The following is a 27,670-nucleotide window of genomic DNA, read 5'->3' as shown; positions in this document are numbered from 1 at the left end:
ATATATTTGACCCCCTTTACCCTCTTCTACCTCCCTTACACTCCTCTTTCTCTCTCTGGTAACCACCATACCGTTGTCTATGTCTAGACAAGGTGTGGCTTGTTTGTTCGTCTGTCGCTTTCTGGTTTGTATCCCACACATGAATGAAATCATATGGTTTTTTTACTTTTTCTGCCTGACTTATTTTGCTTAGCATAATATTCTCAAGATCCATCCATGTTGCTTCAAATGGCAGTATTTCATCTTTATGGCTGAATAGTATTCCATTGTACATATATACCACATCTTCTTTATCCAATCATCTGTCGAAGGACACTTCAATTGTTTCTGTGTCTTGGTCACCATGAATAATGCTGCAATGAATATAAGGGTACATGTATCATTACAAATAAATGTTTTTAAATTTTTGGGGTAGATTTAAATTTTTTGGGTAGATTTAAATTTTTTGGGTAAATTTTTTGGGATTTCTGGATCATATGGTAACTATTCGTAATTTTTTGAGGAACCTCTATACTGTTTTCCTTAGTGGTTGTACCAGTTTACATTCCCACCAACAGTGTATGAGTGTTTCTTTTGCTCCACAAACACTTGTTATTTCTTGTCTTGTTGATAATAGCCGTGCTAATGGGTGTGAGGAGATATCTTATTATGGTTTCGATTTGTGAGATCTTAAATTTAAACCATAGCCTCTCTGCCTCCTTTCCATTTTGCGACACTTTACCACACTGACATCCCCAACTTATTTAAAGCAATAAATAAAACTAATTACCCTCCTTAATTAGTTTTAGTTAGATGATTTAATCAGATGTTATAAATAAATGTCAGGCCTAGACATTTCATCACCAATGACTTGGGTTTATAAAAAATAGATAATTTTGGAATTAAATTTTTTTTTGATTTGCCAGAGTCCATATTCAAATGCAGGTACTGTCAGAAAATGCAGCATTGAGAAGAGAGACTTTGGTTGAACAAATGATTTCTTTTGCATTTGTTAAGGCAAAGACTAAGGTGCTATGACAAAGAGACCCTAGATAACAGCCACCTAAGGAGATAGAAATTTATTTTTCTATTATGTAATAGTTTAACCAATTTAGTCAGACAGGTTAGTTCTGCTTTGGGAGGTCATTCAGAGGCCCAGATTTTTTCCATGTTGTTGCTTTGTCTCCTCTGGGCCTTGTTCTTATCTTCATGGTTATACCGGGTTCACACTTCTAGCTTGTGGGAACAGTGGAGTGCGTGCCCGAGGTTTCATGGCCAAGATGTGGAAGTGACATATATTTTCATTCACTTCCACTGACAAGAACTTAGCCACAATACGCCGAACAGCAAAGGAGGCTGGGAAATACAGTCTTTAGCTGTGCATGCAGACACCTTGGGCAAGAGTAGAGAACTGATTTGAGGGAAGGCTAGCAGTCTGCCACACATTGGGAGGAACAGAACACTAGAAAGATAGGATTGGTTGAACAAATAGATTTCCAAGCAAAATACTGGGAAAAAGACAAAGGCTAATTATACAAAGTGGATATTCCCAGAGTAGACACTCCCATGTCACTTCATAGTATGGCCAGGGCTTGACTCTTACCTGTCAGATTCTTATTGTCAAAATTACAAATTTAAGTGCATTTTAATATTAAATATTAAATGTGTTTAACATACAAATAAACTTTTAAATATTACATGGATATTTAAATTTGACATTTTAATGTAATATTTTCACTATTGCCTGAGGAATACTAGAGAAAGAGGAAGTGAGACTAGGTTTGGCTAGGACTTCTGTGAGCTCAAAACTCACTTATGTAATTTACAAATATTTTACATGTATTTTATTTTACTTTAGCCTCCCAAACTAGGTCATTCTGATAATGCTCATTATATAAATGCTTTATGCTTGAAATTCAGGCCAATAAGTGTAAGGAGCAGGGTTTAGTTTCCCATAATCAAAAACCACCGTACCTTGCATTATCTCTCTTGGGGGTCTTAGAGCCTGAAGAGAGCATTTAGTTTATTTTTTATTTTCAGGTTACAGGAACAAATACTCTTTTAATCTTAAGTACAAAACAAGCAAAACTTGCATGGCTTGTAGAAAATTATTTCCTAACTAAAAATAAGATTTCTTGGCAGGAGCTATTTGCTGGATCAGAGCTTTAGGGCTTCTCACCGGCAAACACTTCTCTCCAGTGGTTTGTTTCTCATTGTACTCTAAACAAACACTTTCTTTCTTCATTAAGTGGATTGTTCTGCAGGTAATGGGAGGACAGGTTGGCTGCTACTCATGGAAAAAATTTTTTTAATAATGGAAAAAATAGACTATCTAGATGTTAAAGTTCTTGAACTCAGATTAGCAAAGCAGATCATATTTTCTTTCTTTTTTTTTTTATTAAGGCAACATTAGTTAACAAAATCTAATGTTTCAGGTGTACAATTTAGCGGTAAGGCATATATATATTATTATGTGTTCACATATTTTCTTTATAGGATAACTTCCGGGGCATTCTCAGCTGTCTTTGTTAGTTGTCCCAGTACCTTTTGACTGATACTCAACAACAACAAAAAAATCTGCATCTTTTAACTTGATTGTTGTTTCTTCTAAAGAGTTTTTATATAGTGGGCAAAGAACAGGGCTGCCATGTTTGGCTGCATGGTTCGTATAAGGTACATTTCCTCTATAGAACAGCCGTGGGAAAGTGAAGATATCAAGTGAACCCTAAAATTTTTTGTTTACTAGGGTAAAGGTATATGGAATTTTGAATTAGGCTTTCTTTTCTGCAGAGTGACTCACGAATGTATGTAGTCCGTCCTTTTTTTGCAAAGGTAAAAAATAGGCACTGAATTGCCTTAGAGAATCTTTTAGCCACAATGTGCAAGAATGTCTCTTTCTCTGCAACTATCCAACCCTAGGTTTATTGTCAATCTTGTGGGAAATATAAGTTCCATTTCTTTTAATTTGTATTTTCCTAATTACTGTTGAGATTGAAAATTTGTACTCATTTTTGTTGGAACTTTGTGTTTTTTTTCTTGGAATTATCTTTTCAGAACTCTTGCCCATTTTTATATTAGGTCGTTCACCTTTCTCTTAATGATTTATAGAAGTGCTTTTCCTGTTACAGATCTTAAACATTTCACTCTCCTATCTTCTTTTCTCCTATTTTTCCCCTCGTCGATGTTTGAATCTTCAATCCTTCTGGAATTTACATATTTATTCTGTGGTAAGGGTTTATGTTCCTTCCTCATCTACTCCCTGAGGATATTTGCATAGCAACACTTACTGAATGGTCACTTGTTGGGAAGAACTGGGGGTATAGCTGCTATATTTAAAAGTCGTGTTTCTCACGATGCTACTCTGTGAAAAGGGGAGATGTCATGGCAAACAAAATTGGTCTGTTCTTTCCAAAAGATACAAATATCCACTCTCAAATTTGCCGAAAAGCCTTACTCTACTTGGGTAATGTCACTGGACAGGTAGGAAGGGAAAGTATAGTTTTCCGCGTAAAGAAAAGACCTTAATGTATAACGCATGAGCCGGAGAAAACATGAATTTATGGAGCACAGAATAGCAGGGTTAACAGAATGACTGCATTTGCTTGGCCATATGCTTTCTGTTCTGTCTTGAGTTAAGATTGCTATACATAGAGGTATTATCCCTAACCTCTTAGTGCCTGTTCATAATCTTGCTGAGAGTTATGTGTGTTATCTATAAAAAGTATTTTCTCCCTGTGATGTTGATAAAAAATAATAATGCAGATGCAAGAAGACAACCAACATTTTTAGTAATATCCTTGAGACAGATTGTACTGTGAGTGGTAAATGCATTGTGTTGAAGTTTTCATTGTAAAATAGCATGTTTGGGGAGTGTTTCTTTTAAAGAAAAAGTTTTTTTTTAATCAGAATAAGATACTAATATATCCTTTGTGTTTTCCTTGTGAAATTAAATTCTAGACTTTTCAGTCCTAATGGTGTGGTTTTGGAAGATCCTTCTGCTTGCATTGACACTTTTAAAGGTGTGTGTTCTTAAACTTTGTGTTGGCTGAGAGGAGGTTATTTACCTCCTTTTGGAAGGTAGCCTATTCTGAGTGGATGAAGAATCAAAAATAATTAAGAAAATGTTGGCAGCATTGCAATAAGAAAAGTAAGTACTAAGCTTTAGAACCCGGTAAAGTTGTGTCCAGATTTTCTTGGTCATTTAGTGGCTCCATTCATTTGCCTTAGTTCAGAAGCCAGGAACCCCTCTTGGATAAGGATCTTATTTTATAATCTTTGTCTAGTTTTCCGGTTTTCAGGTGATTGCTGTGTCAGATATGCAGCTAAGGCTATAAATGCATACATCCAAGTTAGCAGTTTAGTTAGCTTCGTTCAAATCCCAAAGCAGAAATTGGATGTAGTTTTCCATAGCCTTGATGCTCTGAGGAGTCCCTGGACCAGCAGCATCGGCATCAACTGAGAGCTTGCTAGCAATACCCCTCTCCCTAGACTTAGTGAATCAGAATCTGCATTTTTTTTTTTTTTTTTACAAAATTAATGTTTGAGAAACATTTTTGTGCAGCACTAATATTGTAAACATAACTTGTATTTTGATTTCCATTACATTTAGCTCATCTGATAAATAGCACCTCATATGTTTCTCTGAACAGAAAAAAAAAAGTTCAACTTGGCTAAAGTAGGATGAAAGGAAAAAAAAATCTACAGGTAAAAATAACCAGGTAATGGAAATTTATTCAAAGCTGTAGCTGACTCAGGGCTTTGCAGTCTGGTGGACCTGAGCTGGAATCTTGGTTTTGTGATTTACCAGTTTTGTTACCAGTAAGTTATTTAACCTTTTCTCCACCCTCAGCTGAAATAAAGTGTTCTGACTCTCAATTGCACAGTCTTTTGATTACACTATTCTTTTCTCTACAACAAGCTGATAAACAAAATAGTTTATGAGTATACAGAATTATACTCAGTCCATCTATTCTTTTTAATAACTTAAATTTTATTCTCTATGTACTGCTTTTCTAAGGACAGAGGCACAAACCAGACACACAGATGTATAAATGAACTAGGAGCAAGGGGAATTCTGTGTAAAAGCACTTTTAGATTATTTTAATAGTTTAAATTAATAAAATTCCATCTAAATTCTCTGCTAATTTGCTCTAAAAATGAATCAGAGACCCTGGCTGTCAAATATATCACCCATTTCTACTTCTATCCTGACTTTCTGGCTATAATATTATGGGGAAACTTCTGGTAAAGATATGATGCTGTGACTCCCTGACATATTTTAAATATTTATGTTATTGCTAACTCTATCCATAAATACATCTTAAAGAAAGACTTTAAGCATCTCTCTGAAATACCATCTGATTTAGATATGGGATGGGATATGTGAATGAATTTTCAATGAAAAAGATATAGTACCAGACATACTGATGAAATCTGTATCTTTTGTACTTTAGAATAACATCCTAGAAAGAAAATATCTGTGACTTATGTGGAAGTAGAGAGACAAGATATACAAGATAATACAGAAGATGGAAACATTCTTTATATTCTATACATTTTTAATTGTCTCTAGAAAAGTGCCTGCAACCTATTTCATCTTGAATTATGGCATTTGTTCTTGGCATTTGTTAATCATTGAATTAACCTTTATCTCGTCTCTTAAAGGTGTCACTTTATATTTTCTTGTTAAATAATCTCTTCAGTATATTTTAGAATATTTTGACTTGGTGCAGCTTTTAAAATATAGATTTGTCCCAATTATGTCATTTAGTAAGCATGTCAATTTAGTAGAGACAAATCTAATGATGATAAAGAAAATAAATGTTGCCTGTGATGGGGCAAACCAGGCACATAAATGATAATTAACCAGATTTGGGGAGAGTATAAATAGCTGCATAATAAAACTTTAAGTTGATCTTAACACAATTACTAAGGTTAATGTGTTCCTAATACTTGAGTGTTAGAGTGGATGCCAATACACTGATTTCTCAATATATGTGGTCCAAATATCTGCATATGAATCTATAATAATAAAACAAGTCACTTTGCTTTGAATTCAATACTTTACTCTTTACAGATGTTTTAGATTTGTTACTTCAGATATGATTTTTTGTTAATTTGCAGAAGATTAGAATTTTTAAGTGTGTGTTCTACACTGTAAATTTTTTACATTAAAAACCTAAAGGTAATTTTAAAATATATTTAATTTATTGAGTAGATAACTTTAACATTCTCAGTCATATTAATTGTTTTTGCTTGATTTGAGCCAGGTTAGAACCTTTTTTATTCTAAGGGGTGGGATGCAGAAATGACAGATGGTTCAGATGCTAAGTGTGAATACTGGTTCTGCTGAAATAGTTTGTACCAGCTGTTTGTCCTCCCTTTCAACATGTTACATGGTGACACTCACTACTTCTCAAGGGGAGGGCCCTGTCTTGCTTGTGTCCTGCTTCCATAGACCGTTATTCCCTTGGACTGATTCTCTTGCAGAGTCTCTCACGGGCTTTTCTTGGTGCTAGAGAAAGGCATGCCATGTCCAATCCCCTCTCCTCTGCAGGGGATGTGTGCCTACCCATGTCTTATTGGTCTGGATGGAGGGCGTCCAACTCATTTTTTTCTTATGTGCTCAGAGAGAGAACGACATGAGTCTCTAAGTTGCTTAACTGTGGGTGATTATATGTGGGAAGGTCTCAGATGAGCGACTGAGTATGAGATGAGGCTTGACTAGAAAATGTTTCTCGCGGTAGGCTGAGCAAGCAACAAGCCTTTAGCACATTCTGCCCTCTGCAGCATTCTCTTCTCTAGTCCTTGTTTGGAAAGAGGACTTGCAAGGTGAGGTCAGAGAGGAGAATCCATGTTATGGGAGCAAACACAGGAGATGAAGCATAGGCCACCAGCCCTGTGCACCTGCACTGCTCACCCCGACTTCCAGCAGGAAGGCCCAGTCAGTGGGGGGCCCTCTGAGTGCTCAGCACCCACTAGCCCAGTCTTCTCTTGTTTCTCTGATGGACTAGTTTCAGCATGAGTGAAGGAAATCTCCTTGTACCTGCTCCAAAATGGCAGTGCAAATAAAGGTTCCAGATCCTATATCTCCATGTTGGCTTTCTACACACCCATTTATATCAATAGACTGAAAGAAAACGTTCATACTCTTCACCTTTTGTACTTTTGCTCAGTGTACATCCTTGGAACCCAGGCACACATCTAACTCTTATTCACAGAGTTTCTTGCTTAGAGGGTGAATAGTCCTGGGGTAAACATGTGGCATGCTTGCTGTGGATACTATAGGGTGAATGCTGGGGAAGCCTAGGCTCTATCCAGAAATGGGGCGATTCTTATTGATAGCTCTACTTACTTTAAGGTTATCTTATTTTGTTTGGCTTCCCAGAGCCATTTACTTTGTGGTATTCTTACTACAAATTGTTACTCTTCTAATGAATAGGGTCAAGCTTTTTTGTATATTTACCACGAGGATGAGAAAATAAATTTTTTAGTGGAAGAGTTGTCAGTCTAACTGGCCAACTGGTCAGCAAGCATTGCTGGGTTATTTACTGTATGCAGAATTCTTCCTGAGGCTGTTGAGGCATTTTCTTTCTGAAGAGGTCTTTAATTTTAGGACATTTTTAATCACTTTTTCCTATTTCATCCCTGACCCAATGATCTCAAAGTTTAAAGACAGGAAACTTGCGTCAGAATATTTTGTTGTCCTGAAGAAACTCACTTTTCTTTAGAAAGTATGGTTTACCAGCTGAGAAACAAGGGATCAAGATATCAGAAAAACAAAAATCAAAACAAATATTTCTTTAATTTGGATCAACTATGACCATAAATTTGGAAAGGAGATCAATTTAAAAAAATCACATTTCATCATATATCTTTATATATCCCTAGGGCAGTCTTTCTTGAGCTTTAAAGTGCACATTAATCGTGTGAGGCTCTTTTTAAATGAAGTTTGGGGAGACCCCAAGATTCTACACATTTGACTAATTCCTAGGTTGCCTGGGTGCTGCTGGCATACAGACCAAACTTTGAGTAACGAAGACATAGAAAATGTTCAGTGAATCATTTTACTTGACTATATTTCTAGGTGAGTGGAGATTAGATTTATGAATTACCCATGATTTTTAATTTATTCATTTGCAAAGTTTAATAACATGCTGGAATTTTAATATTATGATACATGATTAATCTTATTATTTGGCTGATAAAATATTACAGAAAAATATAAATAAATCCCAAAATATAATGTCCAAATGAATAAATGCTGTGAAATGATTTTGTGATTTTTATTACTGGACATATATGCAATAGGATTTATCTATAAACTAAATTGTTGAATTAAATAATTATCAAATGATACACTGACTTGACTAAACAAGAGAGAGCTCACTCTTTGGTGCTTTTTCAGTATGAATGTGGACAGTATCTTCTATGTGTAAATCTTAGCCATAGATACCCATGGAACAGAATTCATGCTCCTTTAAGAATCAAAAGACTTTGCTTCTCCCACTCAGTGTTTTAAAGCTTCACTAACTCTTAGAATCTTTCCCACATTCTATTTCACTATAGAAAGTAAGTGAGATTCTAAATTTCAATGTATTATAACTCATGTATATCACTGGAGAGATATCAAACCATTAACTTTTATAAGCTCAGACATAATTTATGAATAATATGCATTTTATGTGTTTGACATACATATATGTGTACATATCGATAAAGTATGTACAGAACTCGAGACAATAATTCTGAACTCTTTGAAGAAAGTAATAAAATATTTAAGCATTTTGGGAAAAAATGTTTAAAATTGCCTAGTAATGTTTAAGTTTCTATTTTCATTTTAACTGTGTTAAAATATACCTAACATAAAATTTACCATCTTAAGCATTTTTAAGTGTACAGTTTTATAGTATTAAGTATAGTCACATTGTTGTGCAACCATCACCACTAGAACTTTTTCATTTTGCAAAACTAAAACGCTGTACTCATTTAACAATAACTCCCCATTGCCCTCTTCCCAGCCCCTGGCCACCACCATTCTACTTTCTGTCTCCATGAATTTGACTATTTTAGGTGTTCTCGGTACCTCATAAGTGGAACATTGTCTACTATTTTGCAGTCAAATATGAAAAAGCATAGTTAATTTAATAGTTGAAGATAGACATTTAAAACCTTGATAAGAAGCCAATTAGAACCACATTAAAAGTCAGCATGGTGCAAATGCAGGGATGCAAGAACCCGGTTTCTCATAGACTTCTTTCTTTTGTACGTGAGCACCGTCAAACATGGTGCTGAAGTCTTAGACTTTCTGTTAAATCATGGAAGCAGAATGATGTGATAGAAGACTCTCACATATGACTCTGCCTTCGGCTAAGGGGAACTCAGATATTTCATCTAAAAAATTAAGGATTTAAACCAGAAATGATCTTCCAAGTTCATTCATTTGTTCACCAATTTAATTTGAGTTCCTCCTTTTGCCAGGCTCTGTTATAGACGCTGGGGGTATAGCTGTAAAAAGAACAGATTAAAATCCCTACCCTCAGAACTTTCATTCTAGTGGGGGAAGCTAGATAAAAAGCGAACTAAATATATTAGATGGTGAGGAATGTTTTGGTAAACGATGAAGCAGGAAAGAGGAAAGGAGAAGGTGTGACATGGTGGGTGAGAAGGATACACCTCAGGAAGAGGAGAATTGGGGCTGTATGGATGTCTCCTGCAGAGGGAACATCAGGTCGAAAAGGTTTGAGGTGGAATAGCCTAACTCACTCCAGGAAAAGCAAGGACAACACCATGACTCAAGTTGAGAGTGAGAGAGAGAGCGGGAAGTGATGAGGTCGGAGAGATAACAGAAGGCCAGAGCAGGTAGGCCCTCTTAGTCAATTATACAAACTGGCCATTATTTGAAATGAGATGGGAGCCTCTGAAGGGCTTTTAGCAGAGTAATAACTCGATCTGATTTATGTTTTGGAAGAGTCTCTCTGGCTGATGGAGGAAAAGCAGAAGTAAGAATGATGGTCAGGAGACTGCTGCAGAAATTTAGTTGATTGATATTCACTGGCTTGGACCAAGATGGTAACAATGGAAGTGACCATAGTTTGAAGGTAGAGACAACAAAATTTGCTAAATGATTAGAAAGGCTAAGTCTGTAGTTTTGACATGAGCAACTGGAAGGATGGACCTGTCACTAAAATGGAAAAGACTGTAGAAGAGCAGGTAGGAGAGGGATGATCCAAAGTTTCCTTAAACTCGATAGCCCTGTCAGTCATCCAGGTAGAGATGAAGGGCTGGCAATTAGTACCAAGAATGAATTTGGTGTTTTCAGGAGACAGCTAGACTGGCAATAAGTCTGAAGAATATTTAAATCCATTAGACTGGAAGAGATCACTAGGAAGGGAGTAATTGTCAATGGAAAAGAGAGGTAGACAAGGACTGAGCCCTAGGGCATTGAAACTTAATGAGGTGGTGAGATTGTGTGTTGATGAAGAGGAATCAGCAAAGGAGAAGGAGAGGAAAGTGAGGAAGGTGGGCTAGGAACCCAAAGTATCCAGGTGGCCAGCCAGAGTGTTTCCACTTCATTTCAGATATAAGCATTGCTTAGTTCTACCTGTTACCTTTAGAAAAATAGGTTCTGAGTCCTGAACTGGCATCCCTTACTCACAGAGGCAGACACACAAGTCCGTCTCTCTAATATGATGCTCCTCTGGAAGAACTCAAAGATAGAGTCTCCCAAGATTTATTGAGTCAATGACCCCTTTTACACTAACATACAGATTAAAGCCTCTCTCATCTCTCTTAGTACAAGATAAACACATTTTAAAATAAAACAGCTACTTTTATTACTGTCAAAGATTAGTTTCATGTTCGGTAATTCCTAATATTCGTTTATGAAGGGAGTTTTTGACTTTTTCCCATCTAACATGTGTTGCATATTGCTTAACTTTGAAGTAATTGTAAAAGAGGTTTGATTAGAAAATTTAATCTGACTAAATATATGTTAAAATATAGATTGAATAAATTAGAGAATCGAAAGCAGATCAAAATTGCTCTCACGACTTCAAGTTTGGAATTCTTATATTTTTGCATAAAAATCGATTTGTTCATTATTTATAATATTATGTTTTATTTCTATATGTCACAATAAAAGAGAAGGATTAGATTGATATTTGCAAGCACTTTTCTGAAAATAACATATGTTAGGTGTGGTAGTTTTTATTCTTAATAAAAAGCCTAATTGGGTATACTTGTCACGAAGTGTTCACTTAGTATTATTTATTTTTAAATTCCTGTGATATCTTGATAAGGTATATAAAATTGCAACTTATTCAGGTAAAGTTGATATTGATGTGAACATGAAGATACTATTTTTATTTTTATGCTTTTGGTCAATTTGTAGCTCAGAATCAGTGCAATCATTTCTTTCTGTTTTTAATAATTTAATGGCTAAAATGGATGCATTCTTAACAGTTGATGTTAATGTAGTTTGCATTGTTCAATTTAGTTGTAATACATGACTTCTGGATACTTAGATATAAAATCATGAGCTTCACTTATTCATTCTCATACTAATAGTAGTCTGCCTCTATTAATTATCAAGAATAATGGGGAAAGGATTAGGAAAAATATAAATGAAATCCCTATATAAACCACAGTACCCTACGGTTTAGATATAATTTACACAGTAGTCTCATGGCATTTTTTTTCCAATCACAATTAGTAACAACTAATCATAATAATAATGTTTATCGAGGATTTATGTGCCAATATTTTCGCATGTATTCTTTTATTTAGTCCTTGCAATTAATTACCTTGTGAGTTAGCAATTACTGTCACACTTACTACCTTGCAGATGGAGAAACAGAGTTAGGTAGAGATTAGGTAATTTGCCCAATGACAACCAGAAAGGAGTGGAGTAGATATCTGATTTCAGAGTCTGTCCTCTTAACCTCACTGGATTGACAAGCTTTTACTCTATGCTTCTTCTCAAACAGGTTCTGAGGCTGATCATAGCAGGGAGAGGGATATAACATATGCTATCTTTGGCTGGAATTTTAGTTATTGAATTTTAAGAAGCAATATAATTCTAAAGCATCATAATTTAGATATCTATGTTACAGTTCTCAAGCATTATGCCTTACGGTTCCTTACTTCTGTCTATGGAGATGACCCCCACTCACCCAACTCTGCCTTCTGCTCTGGCTTTAAATTATTTTTTCTCATTTCCAAATATTTCTAGCTCATTTTTGTAGCCAGCTCACCTCTCGGCACTGCCCTTCACAAAGGATATTTTTCCAGATTCACAGTGTGCCAAAAAGGTAGAGAAGATTACTTTTAAAGAAATAAACAGATAAAAATGCAAAATAAGGTACTTATTTTACAAGCTCTTGATATGATGTTGATTTGCAATCTGCCAGTCCATGTAAACAGTTCTTTGCCATCTATTTAAAAAGCAAGTCTTTTAAATAATGAGCTATATATTCTACAATATAGTAAACCTGTATCTGAGAGAGGGAGAAAGAGACAAATACATTTAGTGGCAACTTGAGTCACTGAATTGGCAGACATCAAAATATGATATAACAGAAGTAAAGAAGAAAGGAAATGAGTTAGTGGGAAGAATGAATTATGAATCGAGATACCCAAGGTCAGATTCCAGCCTCACCGCTTAACATCTCTGAGACCTTGAAGAAGTCACTTTAACTCTTTAAGTCTGTTTCCCTACCAGGTGAATGGGGAGAACTTTTTCCCTCCATGTGGTTCGAATATTAGTAAGACACACTTATAAAATGTGGCTTTGCTCTCTCTAACTATATATTTATTTAATAAGCTTCAGCTTTATTATTGCATTTTTTCTGTAATTGCTGTAAGTATAGTGGCAGATTGCAAATAAATGCTCTGATTGCTACCATCTGCTCACTCATAACTTATAAGAGAAGTTAGAGGCTTTTGACAATAACCAATACAACCTCTTTTGGGGGTAACTAACACAATAATAGAAATAGTAACAAAGTATATCTACACTCCCTTCATCTTGAATGCCCTTCACCCCTTCCACCTGTTACTGCCTGCAAGATCCCTTTGAGTCACTTCTTCCATGAAGCTTTTCAAGACCTACTCCCCAGCAGTGGGACTGGGCTGGCTGGGGCTGGGGAGTCCATGGCAATTATCCACTCTTTCCTTTGTGCCCCAAATATACCTTTTTAAGAGCTCTATTATAGGACTCTTTCTGTTTTGATATGTAATTGCATGTTTACTTGATTCTATTATCTGTTAGACTGTTTTTTAAAGACAAAGGTTATGTCTCGATATTCTTAGTTTATCAGAGATTAGCATAATCCCTGGAATAGTTAAATACATGTATACATACATACATACATACATATATACCTATATACATACATACTTGTTGACTAACTGAAGGCCATTGAGTATTTTTCTCACATGATAAAGCCGTTCACAGCATATTTAAGCAATTTACCCCAAGCATACCTCTGATCTGTCCACTGTCAGAACCCAGCTTTCATCTGCAAATTGGAAATTAAAGCTCCTATTCTTCATTTAGCCCTGAGTCTCCTATCACAACCATTAGCAACCACACCTCTATGGAAAGTGCAGAGCTTATTTTATTACACTGCAGCCATGTCCTGAGAATCCTGAAGGCTGGACGAAGAAAGAGAATCCAGTAAAGGAGACCGAGAAAGAGCGATGGAAGACAGAGCAAGGGCACCAGGGGTGTGGCGTTTACCAAGCCAAGAGAGCAGCATGTTTTCAGGAAGACAGTGGCCTGTCAGGAAATCCTGATTAAATCACAGTTTTAGAATCTTTTATACCTATCATTACCAAGAGAGAATGGAAGGAAGGAATACCGGACAGGAGTTACAAAATATAATTTCACATTCTCTTTATATAATCACTTCTCTTAGCCGCACCTGTGAAATCGGGATACTAGTCCTTTCTAAGCCGTTAGATTATCATGGGAATGAAAGTCATAAAAGTCATGTGAAATTCCCTTTAGGGGAGCCCTGTACTAGCCTTTTTAGTTTTAAATAAATATTAGTTACCAATACTATTGTTGGTCGTGTGGTCCAAATGAAATTAGTCAAATAGAACTTGATATCATTGTGTAAGATTTTTGTCTCTAGCAAACAAAGAACATCCATAAAATCCACTAAGCCTGCTGGAAGTGAGAACTCTCAAGGAGCATTGGTTCCTGGGTCTTCTAGACTTCAGGATAAGTTGGACTCTGACAGCTCTCACCAGGGATGCATACCCATTCAAGGAGGAACCAAGAGAAGCAGTTTTTTTTTTCTGTCCCTCAAAGTAGAAGGGTAGGAAATAAAGATATGAGAAGGAAGTCAGTGAAGGATAGATCAAATTCAGTATCAAATTCTTGAGAATATAATTTTTAAATCAACCAAAAATAAATTTGAGACTGTTCTTAAAAATACACTTAATGATGGAGGAGGAGGTTTTATATTTTAATATTCAGCTTGCATAGGACAGAGGCGTGCTATGTTTAGAAGGCAGTAGAGCAGAGCTATTAAGAGTGCACTAAAACCCGAGACAAAAGTCCCAGCACTGGCACATGTTTGCTGTGTGGTCGTGGGAGTTTCTTAACTTGTCTAAGCCTTATTTTTCTTATTTGTAAGATGGGATTATAATAGCTAACTTGCTGGGCTAATTTAAGTTTGAAATTGGATAATATTAGCAAAAAAACTTAGCAGAAGTCCTGGTGAATAGGGAATGATTGATCAGCATTGATATTGTTAGGATGATAGACTATGATAGATAGATGGATTAATGGATATAGATGGATGATAGATTCTTCAATCTCAGGAAAATAGATACTAAGTATTAATTAAACAATTCTAATCTTACCCTTCAGTAATCGCATAAATCATTCAGTTACTACCTCTGAGTAAATTTAACCAACAGTAGTATCAGGGTAGAAAGGAAGATATTGAGATTGAATGGCTTAGACTTCTATTTTGCCTTCACCATGTCTTAAGTGGTGTCCATGGCTACATGGTGATGAATCTTAATTTTTAAGCTCCCGTTGAACAAGAAAACACATTTGTGTTGACAAAGAAGTAAAACAGTCCAACATACCTGAAGATAAATATAGTAGAATAAAGTTAACATTATTCATTTCTAATGAAAACAGATCTTTGAAATAGGAAAAACTGCCATGAGGAAACAACAACAAAAAGGTATGTGTTCATTTTGTCATTTTACAGTTAGTAAACATGAAAAAGAATGCTGGTCAACATAAACACTCAATAAGAAAAGCTCGCTGTTACTCAATGAGCAGTAGAGAATGTCATATGCAAAGTTTTCCTTTGTGAACATACTTCAAATAAAGAAATCTGGAAGTGTCTGTGAGTCCAAAATGTGGTGTGTGTAATGTATGATGTAAAACAAAGACGAGTGGTTTACATAGCTCAGCTGCCAGATGGTATGTATGCTTGATTGAATGGCACCCAAGAAGAGAAAGCACCCACCTGTTACTCTGAAAACACAATGGGCAGAACTGTAGATTCTCACATCCTCTTCATTGATTTTTTTTTTTTTTTTTTTTTAATATTTAATGTTTCTGTATGGCCTGTATCTATTATTCTAGGTTGGATTAAGTCTTTTTGGGAAGGCAGAGTATGAGAAACATAATTTTATAAATAGGCAAGGATTAGTAAAACTTTTGAGTTAGAAGCAGATGTATGACTGACACTGGGTAGCTTTGTATGATGTAAACCGCTATTCACGATGGCACATATTCATGACTGTGTTTGCCAAAAATTAGTGCCAATGACATGTTACACATGTGATAGATATTGGAGGGCAGGAGAGACAAAAAACAAATAAGGTATTATTTCTGCCCTCAGAGAGATCACAGGTAGTGGAGGAAGACACAGCATAAAAATACAATAAATAGAAAACACCCCAAATCTATGTGATTAATTTTGGCTGGAGGAGAGGTTCATTGAAAACTAGACACTTGAGTACATTGAAGAATGACTAAGTAGATCTCCCCTCTCAGATGGACAGATAAACCTCTGTTGGTGACAGTCGCCTCAAGTTGCTAGTCACAATTTATAAATTTGTAACCAAACAAATGTTGATCTGAAAGAAAAAAATATAAAATTTTCTGAATTGATTGTCTTTTAATTGGTAATTCACCTCTATCTTTACTGTATACTTAGACTAATGATCTAGCTAGAGATAATTTTAAAAAGTGCAAAATGAAAGGCAGTTCTAAATCAGCTAACATTAGCACAGGTTTAGTGCATGAAACAAATCTCTTATTTTGAACTGACAGAGAGACATGCTTTTTGACTTAATAGATAGCTATCTAAAATAAAATAATAGTTTGATGGGGCTTGAAATTATTAGCTGATCCAAGGTGCCCGCTCTTCTGGTCTAGTCTTGAATGAGTGTGTAGTTAAAAATGTAGGCAAGCACTTACTGCATCTGGAAATGAAGAGGTGGATATTAAGGTGCTGGGGATTTAGCGGGAAGGCAGGGGTCAAGGAAGATTCCTCAGGGCTTTTCCATGGGCTGAAGAAGGCCTTCTGAGTCAAGAGGAAAGGCAGGCTGAGATATTGCAAGGCGTGCTATTGTGGAGGAGGCTGTGACTCTTAATATTAGAAAGGATTCTTTCTCCCCAGAGAAGTAGAAGCCAGCTCTTCTGCTGGGAATTGGGAGGCCGAATTTAGATTTGCAAGCAGGAAGAGATTTGCAACATTTCTGTGAAGAGAGGGAATCGATAAGAGAGTAAAATGTTTGCTGCTTAGCATTAAAGATCAAGTTGTAGTTCTAAAGCACTAACTTAGATGAAAATACGTTGAAGAGATTTTTACCTTTTTTAGGGACATCGAGATTGTGGGAAACAGTGGAAGCTATAAAATGATAAATTATTAGCAAATGAAGACATGAAACCGCACCAAAAATAGTCACTAGGAGATTGAAAACGTGCCGAAATTGAACTAAAACATTTCCTCTCTAAGGTGTCTTTTAAGATATACATAATTATTGATCATTAAAGTATTTACTCAAAGGGATAAAACTGTAGCTAACGTTTGAGTAGTTGTATCATGCCTTATATTTGACAGTTAGACTCAGAGGTGTGAAGATACTTAAAACAGCTTATTTAATAATTTAAAATCTATTCGATATACATAATACAAGTTACTCTATAGAAATATGGCCATCAGCAGTGTTTGGTGCTTTTAAAAATTATTGTCTCAGTTTCAGTTGGGAAGGACTCTGAATGTTGCCGTCTCTTTGGTTCTAACAAAATTCTAGTCCTTTTAAAATAATATTTAAACCAGAAAACTGCCAAGAGTACGTGCTATAGTTCCAGGGACAGCACTGAAAATAGACTTAATTTGGAAGATATAATTCTGGTCCCTTCTGGATCTCTAGTGGCTATGACAGTTATCACTCTTGCATTGACAAGCTCTCTTCTCTATGCACTGCCCTATTCCTCAGCCAAATACCTGTCTGGGTATCCAGTCACCTATATTGCTTGCACTGAATCACCAACCACATCTTTTATTAAAGTGGTCTTGTATACACCCTTACCAGCACCCATACCAAATTTTGGTACAGGTGTGAGTATGTGGCTTTAACATTTTCCTAGCATGTTTTTTTTCTAGATAATTTGAAACCTATATTTGGAAATGTAGAAAATGAGATTTAAAACAAAGTGGAAGCTAGCATATTCTAGGATAGTTTAATTGACCCAGATAGCATCCCTATAGGTGATGAAAGGTGTCTGTTGAAAGCTGATTTCTAAATAGTCTCCTAAAATGTGGTTTAAATTCATTTCCTTCATTTTCTCCTAAGGAGGGTGTTGGACTGTGTTAATGGAGGACTTGTGTCTGGATTTTGGTATGTAAAGAATATGCTTAAGAGAACCATGTTCTTACCTGATGTTGAATTTCAAGAAAGGACATGGTTCGGAGGAGAATGTAGAGAGAATGACTAGAATGGTCATTGATCCAGAGATCATATACTATTGGGACTACTCAAGGAAAACAGGACACTTACTCTGGGGAAAAAACGTCCTGAATGAGACAAGATTGCTGACCTATATTTCAAAAGAACATCTGCTGGAAGTAGTAGAACAAGCTATTTGCCTTTCACTTAATAAAGAGTTAGAACCAGAGCAGGAGATACAAGGAAAATGCTATTAGCTCAGAAGAGAATTCTCTAAGCACCACAGCTGCTCCACCCTGTAACAACCAGGGCTGTCTCAGGAGTTTGTGACTGCTGGAGATATTCAAATTGGGACTGGCAAACCATTGGTCACAATTCTTAATTGGGTAGATGGCGGTAATGCATGACTTTTAAACAATGCTTTCTATTTTTTAAATTGTATACTTTGCTGAACAAGTATTTGTGGACCATGTGTATACCAGACACTGTTCTAGTGCTATAAAATGCAGTACTGACTATAACATAAACCTTGCCAAAAGGTCTAGCAGTCTAATTGGAGGAAACGACATATATAAGAGTGAATATAATATAAGTGGTGTAATAACAGTGTAAACGAAGTCGTGGGGGACCGAGGATAGCAGTAAATGAATTCAACAAATATTTATTACATACCTATCATGTTACTGAAAAGCATTTTACTTTGTTCTATGTTCAGAGGGTAACTAAGCTTCATACTCCTAAAGACTTGTTATGGAATGGGAAGGGTTTAGAACTCTATGGTAAGCTCTAAAATTGTACCAGTTATTGTTGAGTACCAAAAAATATTATTGCTTAATATAAAGACAAACCATTTCTGGGTCTTAATTATCTCTGAATCAGTGATAAAAATTCCTACTGCCTATACAATTAAGTGACTAGGATAGACAAATAGCCAGCAGTTATTTATTATATGCCAAATACATTTTAGTTAGTACTGGGTATACAAAAACAAAGGACAAACATTCTGTCTTCAAGAAACTTATAGTTTAGTTGGGAAAGTCATCTACGACGTAATTAAATAATAATTTAAAATTTTAACAAGTCTGTATTACACTTTAATTCTACATTTGCAGTCCAACTATGACTAACTTTCACCCCACTTCTTTGCAAATTACCTGTTAATTCAAAGGATGTCTGGTTACATTTTCTCCATGCACTATCATCCCCACCAACCTAGCAGTCAAGTATATGTTCGGAAAGTCTGAAATGGCCTTGCATAAGTCTTTGTGATGTGCATTCTTCTTCTGACTCATCGATGGATCTTTGTGCCCCTCCTTTTCAGATTCTCAGCTCCCTGAGGACAGGGATCTAGCCTGTTCCTTTAGGATCCCGTTAGTGCTCAGAACAGTGGTAGGCAACAGGTTTAGAGTTAGCCTTTAACAAATTTACTTGTCTCAGTGTTTTTGAAAGAACTACACTTTAATGAGTTTAACATTTCTCCTTTGTTATTAGTGGGATTGCGTTCATTAGGTGATTGCAAGTTCTGATTTATTTCATAAAATTTCCATCTGAAAAATTATTTTATCTCCGGATCTAGTTCTCTTCTAATAATAAAGCAATTTGCTCAAAATCACATGGACGTGTTTATAAAAATTACGTTCTTTAATTATTTGGACTACTAAGGTACTAGGTTAGTTGGACATTGAAGACCAAGGACTCAGGAAAAATTGTTTAACAGAATCCACTGTATGTCTGTTCTCCTTCTAGTATGATGAATGCTAATGCTGCCATAACCCATTTACAGAGTGCTCTTAAACTGTTTTCACTTTTACAGCTGTTATCTCAACACCCATGTGCAGTTCATTTCCATATTTTAATGAGGGGGAGAAGAATGGGAAATTAAATGATTTGTCCAAGATTATACAGCTAAAGAGGGGGCTGAGTTGAGACCAGCATGCAAGTTTCAGCTCTTACTCCATGCATAAATCCTGACGTTAACATGCATATTCTCATCCTGTGGAATGCGTGCATGCCGTGCATTCAGTAGGGAAACACATTAGTAAACGTTAGCTGCGAACATTGTGTAAAGTGCCTCTTGGTGCCAAGTTACAACAACTATCAAAGTGTGCTTTTGAAAAATGTACTTAAACTCGAAAAATTCTGCTGTATTTTAGAACAAGAACGTGATCAAATGTTTTGTGCAGAGAAGGCTAAAAAGGAGGACTATATCAATAATCATATCTAGTAACTTCAATTGTATTTTGGCAAATATCATAAGTAAAATGCAGTTAACATCTTGAAAATTCTAGATATTTAGCTCTCTTCCTTAAATTTCTGCATCTGTTTTGAGTAATGACTACATAAAATATCTAATATTGGATTTTATGTACAGATCTAGAGTTTATCCTGCTCATAACTGAAAGTGAGGTTTATTTAGAATTATTTTCTCGAGATTCTATGTGGATTCTGAATTGTATAACACTTTTATTTACTCTCCTAATGATAAGAATAGCCACATATTTTGCTAGGAGAATTACTAAAATAAAATTAAACTTAAGTACCTCTTCTCAGGTAACAGTATTGTTTCCTATGCAGTACTGGTTCTCATGATCTTAGAAGTTTAGAATTCAAAAAGATTGAATATGAAGAAAATTTAGAAATTTGATTTGCATCCAACTTCTAGATTTTATGGAAGGGAAAATGAAAACCCAGAAATGTAAGGTCACTTGCCAAAAGCTATGCATTTATAGTTTACATCTGATGATTGTTTCTGTTAATGTTCTTACTGACAAGATTAAATTAACATATACCCAAACTATAAAGTGCAATTCATGTCTAAGGTTAGGTTTGGTGAATAAATATTTCTTGAGAAGCTCTGAACATGGCTCAGATTTAACTAAAAGGAAATCATTACTTTTTAATTGCCTTTATTGGCTCTATTCTGATCATTATGCTGGAGATATTTTATAGAATCCAGAGCTGTAAGCTGTGAGTTGGGGTTGAGTTAAAAGAATTGAAGGCACTTTAATATCAATTTCAGTAGCTGAATATCACTCACCAAAATGATAATCTAGCCTTCCAATTCCAAAAGTAAACATTATAAATTCTTACCTGAAGCATATTTTTTTTCTTTCATGATTAGGAACAGTATGTATTCAAGTTCCAAACCAATCTCCACAACTAGTTCAGACAATTCAATTCTACAAGGACTTTTAACAAGCTTTGAAATGGAAGAATCTCACTTGACAGTAGAAACCTAGGAGAGTACGATTGGCATGGGGTCCTAAGTTAAGAATTCCTTCTTCTATCTCTGTGGTCTCCACTGCATGGAGGGAGCGGCCCCAGGAGTTATTGTGAGGAAATATGCCGCCATGTAAATAGTCAATGGGAAGACTGCCAAGGTGCTTGAATGGACGGTCTGTAAAGCAGCACTGAACGACAAGCACAGTAGAGAAAAATGGTCTTTTATCTTCCTACTATAGCTCCTTTGAAGCAAGGGAGAATTTGAAAAAGAAAAGCAACTGGAATATTATGCAGGCAAAAATATAATTAGTTAATAGTGAATTTACTCTTAATTAAAAAGATAAACTTGTAATACAGATTTTACAAATCTTTATTTGTAAAATAAAGAAAAACATTCTACATGTTTATATTTCTATATACTCATATACATACTCATATATATGTATATATGTCACTATATTATTTCATGAACAAATTTAAAGGTATGGATGAAAACACAAGATGGCAATATTGGATGGGAAGAGAAGAGATACTGGGTGCTATGGGTACAGGGGTTAAAAAAAAGATAAGGATAAGAGCCATTCATGTTCTAGCTTAATTTGATGCCTTTTTAACAAAGAAATAAATGTAAGCTCTGAGTGACTGGATTTTTCCTTTAATATATAATATTTCCTTCCTTTTACATTTTCTTGGACTATACAGAAATTCTGAGATCTTTAAGATTCAACTAGGAAGTCCACATATTCCAGTTATAATTTCCAAACTAAAACTTGCACTCTAACCTGTAATCCTAATTCACATACACAAAATGCTCCACCAAGCAATGCAGTTCAGCTTTGGGCTTGATGACCCTCTTTTCTCTTGGTCAGGGGCCATTCTGAAGTGGTCAAAGCTCTACCTCTTGGTCATATTTGCAAAACAAGTCAGATGGAAAAAATCTCTGCTTTGTGATCTATGTTTTTATTCCAGCAGAGATCTGGCATTGAGGAGAAAAGTGGGGGTTTGATGAAAGATCTTACTTCAAGCTGGGATCTATTTCCTCCAGGACTCAATACTGCATTTGCAGTGTTGGGCAAAGTTGGAGTTGATGAGGGTCGAGAAGCAGATTATGCTACTAAAAAATGAGACACAGAAATGTTAGAAAGGACTCTGTCTCGAAACAATCAGAATTTTGTTCCTGAGGAGGATTTTTTACACCATGTTAAGTGTGAATTTTTAGACATTATTTTTTACTCTGCAATATTGACTAGATCTTTGTAACTGTGATTGGGTTGGACTGGTCCTGAACCTTATTCTCCCTCCTCCCGCCTTTCACTAAGGAAAAGAGCTTCTTCTAATTTTGTGGTTTTCCATGTCCATCCACCACAGGCCATTAACTGTGGCACTTCTGGCTATCCCAACTTGTAAGACTTTGCCAGTAGGCCCTTGAATTTGCTGAGGCTGGTTGCATGTTGCTTCGTCTGTGGAGCTGTGTAAGAGAGGGCGTGACATTTGACTGACTTATGAATTATTTTTCTAAGTATATTTTCTTTCCCTGATTTTCATGTTTGCCACTATTCTGGGAATTTAAATTCTTCTTTCAACACATGGCGTAGGCTTTTATTTGATTCTTGTCAATAGAATGAAATGTTATTTTCTGAGTATTAAAATGTCTACTTATCTCATTTCTAGCAAATGATTTCTTAACACATACAAATAATTTTTGGCTAGTAATAAATTGAAGTATTCTCTTCACAATGGATGTAACACTGATGTTGATCTTGGAAATTTCTGTAAAGGACTCATTCCTGTTTCCCTTAGAACAGAAATGTCCTGCTATGAAGGTTTTATGAGTGCTTTGTTTTTCTCCCTTGGAAGGAAATAACAGTAAAATAGTGTCTTTTTTTAAAATCTTAGAATTCTAGTGCTTTAATGTCGTCTTGAGAGACCAGCATTTTTTCTCCTCTGGAACTTGGTGGTTAGCCCATGAAGTTTTAAATTGCCATTGGCTTAAGAATGTTTATAATCCCATTTTGCATTGATATTACTGAAATATTTTGTATTTATAATATTGTGTGATGTGATGATTAAAACACTCTAATAAAATTTGCTAGTGAATCCATTTCTTTACAGGTTACCTCAACCCTGTTATGTAATTATGATGGTCCCCATTTTAAAGATGAGGAAATGGGGCTTGGGAAGATTTAAGTGACTTGTTTGAGGTCACCTGTCTGGCAGGTGGTGCAACCTTTTAGTGCATTTTGTCTAGTTCAATGGTTATTATTTTCCTAAACTGCATTTTGCTTTCCCTCCAAGCTATACTGAGAACCTAGAATGAGTCATGTCATAGATTTTGGCTTCGTATTGAAAGACTGACACAGCACCTGAGAATACTGTGTATCTCCAAGTGATGTGAATACCCCTTTCTTTTCCTGCCAGGCTTGCGTAGACTTCATGGTTTCTCTTCCTCCTACCACTTAACTTCGTGCTCCATTTAGTCTCTTGACTCCTGTCTGTAAATATTCTTCTTCTCACCTCATCTCCTCTTGTGCCTTCAGTTTGCATATCTGGGCCTTTGGGGAACGCACACCTCCATCTCTGACTTTTAGCCCTGTCTTTCCAATGGCTCTAGGAACTTGGACATTACAACGTCAATTCATACTCAAATCGTGAATAAGAACATCGCTTTAAGAAAAGGAGGCATGTGTCTAAAATAATGTAATAACCTCCCTATTCCCTTTCTATTCAGAAATAAAAAGAATTGATCAACATGTGTTGAATACTGTATATATAATCCTGTGCTTGAAAAAAAGAGTTTGAGATGATTCAAAAATTCAGTTTGCCTTTGAAAGGCATATCATCTCAAGAAGGATACAAAATGTTATAATCAGAATAATATGAATAGCCTTAACATACCCACATGGTAGCATGGATTATAAATAGTTGCTAGCCATGGGGAAAGGGCTTAGGGCTAATAGAAATGTGTGTCAGATTAATACAGATATTGGGACCAAATATCACATAACTAGAAAGTTTCCACGCTTGGGGACTGAAGAGGATTTTTATTTGAGAGCACTGACTGTTTAAGAGAGCTATTTTTTCTTTCTTTTCCTTTTCTCCTTTCTTCTTTTCTTCCTTCCTCTTTCCTTCCTTCTTCTTTACTTCCTTTTTAAATTACGGTTGACTTCAGTATCATTTTATATTAATTTTAGGTGTATAGCATAGTGGTTAGACATGTAATTTACAGAGTGATCCCCCCCCTAAGTCTAGTACACACCTGGCACCATACATAGTTATTACAGTGTTATCGATATTCCCTATGCTCTATTTTATATCCCCGTGATTATTTTGTAACTACAAATTTGTAACTTTTAAATCTTTTTGCCTTTTTTAACCAGTCCCTCAATCCCTAGCTTCCTGAGAGTTCTTTTTACCTTTTTCGGAATTCCTAACCAATTTGCCTGAAAAATGTGTTGCATTTATATTTTATTTTTAAGAACTACAAAGGAAAAAAAAGACTGTTTTAAATAGCTGGAATCAAATCAACAAATGTTAAGTGCATGTGTTATATTATCAGTCAGTCTAACTCAACACTCAAGGGACGCTGATGCACCCAGACGCATGGAGTAGGCCGACCCTGTGTGATGCCCCTTTCCTGCTTTGTGGTTCCTCAGCATTATTTCTGTGCAGCTGGACCAGAGGAGTAAGAGCAATTAACCTGTCAGTGTCTCCCAGTTTTAGTGCATTATAATTTGCATATGAACCAAAAACGAGTAAATTGTGAAAATTTCAACTTAATTTTTCTAGCAGAGTGAATAGTGATGTGCTTCTCCTTCACCGAATGTGGGTGGTGACATTCAGTTTTCCCCAAAAGAGTATATCTGTTTTCTACTCCTTTATTTATAGGTAATCCGTTTTTTCAGGATTAATGGGAACTCTTCAGGCTGATGAGTAAAATAATCTTTTCATACCAAATATGAACAATGCAGGCAAGAGAGAATATCTAGAACAGACTCTCTTGCCACTATTGACACTATTGACATTTTGGGCTGAATAATCCTTTGTTAGAGGACTGTCCTATGCATTGTTGGACGCATCCCTGGTCTCTACAGACTTGTTGCCAGTAGCAGTCTCCAAATTGTGACAGTCAAAAGTGTCTCCAGTAGTAGCCAAATGGTCTCTGGTGGAAAAGGGGGAAAAGCCACTTCTAGTTGAGAATCTCTGATAAAGAAACATGAATTGTAAATAATGAACTTAATAACAACTTCCGGATAGTTACCTGGCTTCAGGGAGTGCTGAGAGCTGGACCTAAATGATATTTAGTGAGTAGGACTCTAAAGAATGAACTTAGTGAACTTAGTGGGCATTTTTGTCATGTTTCTGTTTGATGACCAGTTTGCTCCCATAGTTTCATAGAAGACTGACTCTAATGACATCCCCAGGAAAGAAAATCTAACTTTTTTTTTTAAAGCTTCTAAATCTTAAACGGTATGTCAGAAATTCAACTTAAAAATAAAAAGGGAAGGAGATTACGAAAGTACAAACTTATAAAGTAACTCACAGGGATGTGATGTACAACACAGGGAATGTAGTCAGTGATAGCAGTAACTACTACGGTGACAGATGTTTCCTAAACTTGTGTCGATCACTTCATAAGGTGCATAAACGTTGTGCACTTGAAACTAATATGATATTGTATGTCAACTATTATTACAAATAATTAAAAAATAGTTTTAAAAATAATAAAAGATAATGCAATGACTCTCAAGCTTTGCTTCAAAAGAAACAGAACCTTTTCTAATACTTCATTATTTGGTTAAAAATAATTAATGAGCAAGAAAGGGAATGAATGGGCAAATGAAGAAAGTAGAAGAGCATTCCAAGGAGACAGTGATAAGGCAATATTGTTAATCTTGCTGAGGGCAACTGAGTAAAATTTGGAAGTTATGCATTGCAGTTCAAGACAGTGAAAGCAAAGGTTAGGTCAAGGCTAAGGACCTCTCTGCAGTTAGGGACTCAACACTTGTTTCTCTACTGGGCAGTCATTTCAGGGGCATCTTGTCTCCAGGTCCTGACTCCCCAGTAATGATCTGAATTCTCACAGGTAGGCTTTCTCAGTCAAAAGATAGCATCGCCAGTCTTCCCTCTTTTCCGAGACTGTGGCGTTCTAAACAATGTCTATTGGTACCATAGATTTATTGCCTTCTAATTAAAGGAGATGGGAGGAATTATGAGCTATTCTTTATTAGAACAATCTAAAGAAGCTTGGCTACCTGCAGACTGATTCAGTGCCTCCAATATAGAGAGAGGATTGTTCTCGGGGTTGATTTGACTGTCTGGCAGGCAGAAACAGATGCTGTTGAAGTTACTTGTTGGGGAAGGAGAGAAAAGAATGATTCCATTTAAAGTGTTGAGTCAGTTTCTTCTCACTCATCAATGCAACCTTTCTGATTTATTGCTTTTTTCATTAACATTGACAACAACAATAGTTATTGAATATGTACACTAGTTCATGTCTTCCAGTGAGCTGTCTCTTTTAATCCTTGATTTGTTGGTAGCTGCTCCAATAGATTTTTGTTTTAGGTGAGGCAACTCTTGATGGACTTCACAGATTGCAAGGACCTTGTCAGTTTACAATCCCTTAATTTTTTTTATTTTTTTTGCCTACAGCACCTGGTCTTCCTAGGTGGTCTCCCATCCAAGTACTAACCAGGCCTGACCCTGCTTAGCTTTGTGGTCAGATGAGATCGGGCTTGTTCAGGGTGGCATGGCCGTAGACTCCAATAGATTCTTAACGTTGATGTTACTTGATGAATCTATTAACATACCCCTAAAAATCAACTTGACATTGATTATGTATATATACTCCATGACATTTCTTTCACCTACCATTTCAGTGTATTTTGATTCTATTCCTAGCTTTGTCAGTGGCTGAGAATGCAAAGTGCTTTGAGAACTACAAGTGAAAGGAACGGTCTAGGAGGAATGATGTTATTTTCTAAGCACAAGTTTCTTAATACTTTTATGTATATTTTTTCCCGGTGTGAATTACTGTATTAACATGTGATACTGAATGCCACACATTCCTTTAATTGAAAATAAGTAAAGCTCTGTTAATATTGATGCTATCTGTAAAACAAAAAGACAAGTGATGGCAGAATTCCTTGGGAATTCTGGGTGAACGCTGGCTACAGGCATGAATCACCTGTTTAGCAAGCTGCTTTCAAGATCTTTTCTGAGAAATCTCCATCTTTGTCACTATTTCCTTCAAGGTGTTGAATAATTTAAAAAGTGGCAGTTGCAACAATATGTAAAAAAAGCTGATATCTGGCAGCATTCAGCTTATTTTTCTGTCCCTTTTGTGAAAAACTACGAGTATTTCTCACTGTGAGGGGAAGTGGAGTTTCAGACTTGATATGGATTTAGTTGCAGCAGACTGCCTAGTTGGAATGAAGACTCCTACCTGAGCAAAGCTTTTTGCAAGGTTTGCTTGGCAGTATTGGTGCAAGTCCATCTTGCTTCAAGTTACACTAATATGTGTTGAGCTACCTATACTTTT

The 27,670-nt window shown here is 35.9% G+C and overlaps 1 protein-coding gene and 1 pseudogene across 2 annotated transcripts in view; one reads left to right on the top strand and one right to left on the bottom strand.

Moving 5' to 3' along the window:
• The window catches only part of FGF14 (fibroblast growth factor 14), a 560,160-nt gene that overhangs the window by 138,045 nt on the left and 394,445 nt on the right, over positions 1–27,670 (top strand). The gene's annotated exons all lie outside the window — the stretch shown is intronic.
• LOC120591960 (uncharacterized) lies at positions 26,773–26,890 on the bottom strand (annotated as a pseudogene).

Source organism: Pteropus medius, unplaced genomic scaffold (genome assembly GCF_902729225.1).
Source record: "Pteropus medius unplaced genomic scaffold, Ma_sr-lr_union100, whole genome shotgun sequence".
Lineage (NCBI taxonomy): Eukaryota > Metazoa > Chordata > Mammalia > Chiroptera > Pteropodidae > Pteropus > Pteropus medius.
This window is presented reverse-complemented; position numbering and strand designations above follow the sequence as displayed.